This window comes from Haematobia irritans, chromosome 3 (genome assembly GCF_050003625.1).
Source record: "Haematobia irritans isolate KBUSLIRL chromosome 3, ASM5000362v1, whole genome shotgun sequence".
Lineage (NCBI taxonomy): Eukaryota > Metazoa > Arthropoda > Insecta > Diptera > Muscidae > Haematobia > Haematobia irritans.
The window spans coordinates 196,791,309-196,797,815 of record NC_134399.1 but is presented as its reverse complement, the minus strand read 5'-3'; the positions used below and the strand labels follow the sequence as shown (position 1 = coordinate 196,797,815).

The window sequence follows — 6,507 nt, the reverse complement described above, 5'->3', positions numbered from 1 at the left end:
AACTTAATTTATATAGTAAATTTTGTGATAATTTTATTTCGATTGAAAATGTTATCAAATTTGTATTATATAACATATATATATATATATATATATATATATATATATATATATATATATATATATATATATATATATATATATATATATATATATATATATATATATATATATAAATATATATATATATATATATATATATATATATATATATATATATATATATATATATATATATATATATATATATATATATATATATATATATATATATATATATATATATATAGAAATTTGATAACATTTTCTATCGAAATAAAATTATAACAAAATTTACTATATAAATTAAATTTTGCCACAATTTTCTATAAAAATAAAATTTTGTCAAAATTTTCTATAGAAATATAATTATGCCAAAATTTTCTTTATTTTCTATTTAAATAAAATTTTGACATAATTTTCTATAGAAATAAAATTTTTACGAAATTTCCTGTAGAAATAAGATTTGACAAAATTTTCAATAGAAATAAAATTTTGACAAAATTTTCCATAGAAATAAAATTTAGACAAAATTTTCTATAGAAATAAAATTTTCTATAAGAATACAATTTTGAAAAATTTTTTATAGAAATAAAATTTTGACAAAATTTTCTATAGAAATAAGAATTTGATAAGGAATAAAACTTGGCCAATTTTCTAGAAAAATAAAATTTTCTCAAAATTTTCTATAGAAATTAAATTTTGCCACAATTATCTATAAAAATAAAATTTTGTCAAAATTTTCTATAGTAATATAATTATGCCAAAATTTTCTTTATTTTCTATTGAAATAAAATTTTGTCAAAATTTTCGATAGAAATATAATTATGCCAAAATTTTCTTAATTTTCTTTTGAAATAAAATTTTGACAAAATTTTCTATAGAAATAACGTTTTGACAAAATTTTTTATAGAAATAAGATTATAACAAAATTTTCTATAAAACTAAAATTTTGACAAAGATGTCTATAGAAATTCAATTTTGACAAAATTTTCTATAGAAATAAAATTTTGACAAAATTTTCTATAGAAATAAAAATTTGATAAAATTTTCTATCGAAATAGAATTATAACAAAATTTTCTATAGAAATAAAGTTTTCCCAAAATTTACTATAGAAATTAAATTTTGACAAAATTTTCTATAGAAATACAATTTTGACAAAAACATTTAAAATTCGATACATTTACATTTCAAGGGTTATTTATATACCCAAAAATATGTCGTTGATAGGAGAGATCATAATTTATAATATTGCAAATACTGAAATAAACATATAAAAAAATGATAAAGCATTTCTTAAAAAAGTGATACTAGCCACAAAAATTTTATCAAAAACATAAAAATTTATTTTTTGGTAAAATGTTCTTCCAATTGAATCGACTTTTTGATTTTGATTAAACTCCATATTTCATATGAGGAAGTAATTCGAATCCGTTCATGCGGCTCGGTATCAATATCAAAATCCTTGAGGGACAGTGAAAGTCTTGGAATCCCAGAAAACGTTTTTTGAATGTATAGTTTTTTTTTAATAGAATACTATTAATTATTTTCCATATCTATGAAACAGCTGGGTAAAAATATTTCGGTTCATTTTAAAAACATGTAACCTGCGTGCCTTTTCCAAATATCCTTTAGAAATTTGTGATTTTATTTTCTTTTAAATATTTCCGCAATTATTTCAGTGAGTAAGGGCCGGGTTTTTTGCCTCTATAGGAAAGAGTCAAGGGCTCTAAAGAGGGGAAACCATAGATTAAAAAAAAAGGAAAGCAAAATTTCTCAATTACTCTCATAAGGAGAACACAGAGAGTGCGAGGGAGAAAAAAGAAGGAGACATTAAAATGCAATAGGGGATTATTTCAGTTCGCATTTCCTTTGCTCCTACAGTTTTGCTATGGTTGTTGATTATTATCTTCCTTTTTTGTTGGTAATTTTCTACTTCCGTTTTTGGTATCAAAAATTTTATTTTGGTCTCTATCTTTTAGTGTTTTAGATTGAAAGCATATTTGGTTAATTGTACCATGATTTTTTCGTTTTTTTTTTTATTGTCATTCTCGCCATCAGTTACGTTGACAGTAGAGGTTTACTATGTTATGGATATTTTTTAGATTTTCGCTTTGTCTCTTGGTTTCTCTTCATCTATTGCTGATTATGGTTCCGTTATTTTCTGTCTCATTATTTTTGTTGGTTGTTGTCGTGGCCTATGGTTGGGTTTTTGTTGTTGTTAATTGTCTGCATAGGGATTTTATTAGACTCTGTAAAAGCGAGTACCACCAGTGAAAGTATGTTTGTGTGTGTGTGTACATGTGTGTATGTATTAGTGCGTGTGTTTGCGGTTTTATATGTTTAACGTTTGTTATTCTTAATGTATCCTGTATGTACTCTTTTTTTTCGCCCCCACCACCACTATATCACATCTCATACATCAGCATACATACACATTCACGTGTAATTAACACACTCACATGTGATTTCTTTTGTGGAATTCCATTTCACAGTTCCTTTTGTTTTGTTTTTGTGGTTGCGCTGGTAATTTGAGTTTTTTTTTGTTATTTCCTTATTTCGTAAAGTTTTATTTTTTATTTGTTTCTTCAAATCTCTCTAAATTAATTAACAGTCCTATTTTCTGTGGGTTTTTTGTTATATTTTTATTGTTCGTTGCATACACAATTGCGTTTTCCTAGTATAGAAAGTGATGTCTCTATGTCTGTCATTGTATGGTATTGTGATTTTTGCTACGCACTTTTATATGGAAGGATTTTCATGATGAAGTGATTTTGTTTAACAAATAGAATTAAACGGAAAATATTTAAGAAATAGGTTAAAAAAAAAAAAAACAAAATATATCAGTTGGTGAACAAATTTACCATGGTCGAAATTTATGCTCATATCTAATAAACATTTTTATAGAGGCTATAACGAAATGGACTTTATTTATATTTTGGAGAACTGATGTCGAGTTGGATTTGGTGTATTGGGCTGTCATCGATATCATAGACTCACTTAAGTCCATTGTGATAGGGAAGTTACTATTTCTACAAACACAAAATATAAAATATTTAAAGATATTGAATGTATAGAAAATTTTGTCAAATGTTTTGTTTCAATAGAAAATGTTGTCAACATTTCATTTCTATAGAAAATATTGTCAAAAGTTCATTTCCTTCGAAAATTTTGACAAAATTTAATTTTTTTCCCAAAAATTTTGTCAATATTTGATTTCTAAAGAAAATTTTGTCTAAATTTGATTTCTATAGAAAGTTTTGTCAACATTTCATTTCTATAGAAAATTTTGTCACAATTTTTGTAAAGAAAATTTTGTCACAATTTTTGTATAGAAAATTTTGTCAAAATTTTTGTATAGATATTTTTGTAAAAATTTTTCTATAGAAAATATTGTCAACATTTTTCTATAGAAAATTTTGTAAAAATTTTTGTCTAGAAAGTTTTGTCAAAATTTAATTTCTATAAAAAATGTTGTCAAAATTTTATGTCTATAGCAAATTTTGCCAAATTTTTTTTCTATTGAAAATATTATCAAGATTTCATTTCTATAGAAAATTTTGTCAAAATTTATGTTCTGTAGAAAATTTTGTCAAAATTTTATGTCTATAGACAATTTTGTCAAAATTTTATTCCTATAGAAAATTTTGTCAAAATTTTATTTCTATAGAAAATTTTGTCAAAATTTTATTTTTACAGAAAATGTTATTACAATTTTATTTTTATAGAAAAATTTATCAAAACTTTATTTCGTTCGAAAATGTTGTCAAAATTATATTTCATTCGAAAATATTGTCAATATTTTATTCTTTCCGAAAATTTTTAAAAATTTTTTCAAAGTTTCGTCAAAATTATTTTTCGCTCGAGAATTATATTTCGTTCGAAAATTTTGTCAAAATTGATGAAAAATTTTTCGAAATTTTATTTTTATAGTAGGTAAGGATAGGTGGCAGCCCGATGTATCAGGCTCACTTAGACTGTTCAGTCCATTGTGATACTACATTGGTGAACTTCTTTCTTATCACTGAGTGCTGCCCGATTCCATGTTAAGCTCAATGGCAAGGGACCTCCTTTTTATAGCCGAGTCCGAACGGCGTTCCACATTGCAGTGAAACCACTTAGAGAAGCTTTGAAACCCTCAGAAATGTCACCAGCATTACTGAGGTGGGATAATCCACGGCTGAAAAACTTTTTGGTGTTTGGTCGAAGCAGGAATCGAACCCACGACCTTGTGTATGCAAGACGGGCATGCTAACCATTGCACCACGGTGGCTCCTTATAGTTATAGCTTTTTATAGTAAACTTCGTCAACATTTCATTTCTATAGAAAATTTCGTCAAAATTTTATTTTTGTAGAAAATTTTGTCAAAACTTTATTTTTATTGATAATTTTGTCAAAATTTTATTTCTATAGAAAATTTTGTCAAATTTAATTTGTTTAGAAAATTTTGTCAAAATTTAATTTCTATAAAAATTTTGTCAAAATTTTATGTCTATAGAAAATGTCGCCAAATTTTTTTTCTATTGAAAATGTTATCAAAATTTTATTTCTATAGAAAATTTTGTCAAAATTTAATTTCTATAGAAAATTTTGTCAAAATTTTATGTCTATAGAAAATTTTGCCAAATTTTTTTACTATTGAAAATGTTATCAAAATTTCATTTCTGTAGAAAATTTTGTCAAAATTTTATTTCTATAGTAAATTTTGTCAAGTTTTTATTTCTATAGAAAATTTTGTCAGTTTTATTTCTATAGAAAATGTTATCAAAATTTTATTTTTATAGAAAAATTTACCAAAACTTTATTTCGTTCGACAATGTTGTCAAAATTATATTTCATTCGAAAATTTTGTCAATATTTCATTTTTTCCGAAAATGTAAAAAAACAATTTTTTTCAAAGTTTCATCAAAATTATATTTCGTTTGAAAATGTTGTCAAAATTATATTTCGTTCGAAAGTTTTGTCAAAATTGATGAAAAATTTGTCACAATTTTATTTTTATAGTAAACTTCGTCAAAATTTGATTTCTATAGAAAATTTCGTCAAAATTGTATTTTTATAGAAAATTTCGCCAAAATTTTATTTTTATAGATAATTTTGTCAAAATTTTATTTCTATAGAAAATTGTTATCAGGATTTTATTTCTATTGAAAATTTGTCAAAATTTTATTTCTAAAGAAAATTTTGTCAAAATTTTATTTCTCTAGAAAATTTTGTCAAAAATTTATTTCTATAGAATATTTTTGTCAAAATTTTATTTCTATTTCTGTCAAAATTTAATTTCTATAAAAACTGTTGTCAAAATTTTATGTCTATAGAAAATTTTGTCAGAATTTTATTTCTATAGAAATATTTTGCTAAAATTTTATTTCTATAGAAAATTTTATCAAAATTTTATTTCTAAAGAAAATTTTGTCAAAATTTTATTTGTATAGAAAATTTTGTCAAAAATTTATTTCTATAGAATATTTTTGTCAAAATTTTATTTGTATAGAAAATTTTGTCAAAACTTTATTTCGTTCGAATTTTGTCAAAATTTTATTTCTACAGAACATTTTGTCAAATTTTTATTTCTATAGAAAATTTTGTTAAAATGTTAGTTCTATAGAATATTTTGTCTAGATTTTATTTCTATAGAAAATTTTGTCACAATTTTATTTCTATAGGAAATTTTATCAAAATGTGATTTCGTCAAAATTTTGTAAAAATTTAATTTTTTTTCTTGACAATTTTGTCAAAATTTTATTTCTTTCGAAAATATTGTCAACATTTGTTTCCTTCGAAAATCTGTCAAAATTTTATTTCTATAGTAAATTTTGTCAAACAAGCAACATTTCAAGAGATAGGTATCAGGGCTATGGAGTCGAAGCCGGAGCCAGAGTCGGAGTCTTGGAGTCGGAGTCTGAAGATTGTGCTGGAGTCGGAGTCGTAGAAATTTTGCTTGACTCCAACTCCAGCGAAACAAAATTTGAAAAACTTTTCATATCTTTCTAACTAAAAAACTATTTCGACAAATTAAATTCCATTAGGGTTTGCAATCGAACAAGGAAAAACGAAGTACTGGATTTCAAAGTGTATTTATAAGGGTGAACATTCACGGTGATGAAGAAATTAGGTTTGACTAGAATATGACTAGACTAGAATATTAAATATCGATTTTTGACCCTATATAACATATACTCATGATAAAGGTACAATTTTAAGGCAATATAACAGTAGAACCTAACGTTGTGAGTTTTTGGCAGGCATGTCGAGTTCGAAGATAGGTCATACTGGACAATTTTGTGATATAGCAACACATTTAAACTCAACTTCCGATTTTTTAAGAAATTTTTTCCCAGCCTAAAATTTTCATAAGATTTATCAGAAATTTTGAATTAAGAGTTACTTGAGATTCATAAATAAATACGGAATTTTTCCGTCGGCCCAGATTTTGAGATAGCCCTACATAATTACTTGAGAAATA

At 23.9% G+C, this 6,507-nt stretch overlaps 1 protein-coding gene across 2 annotated transcripts in view; it reads right to left on the bottom strand.

The window, feature by feature from the left end:
* Positions 1-6,507, bottom strand: part of Sh (Potassium voltage-gated channel protein Shaker) — a 695,621-nt gene that overhangs the window by 303,492 nt on the left and 385,622 nt on the right. The window lies entirely within an intron of this gene.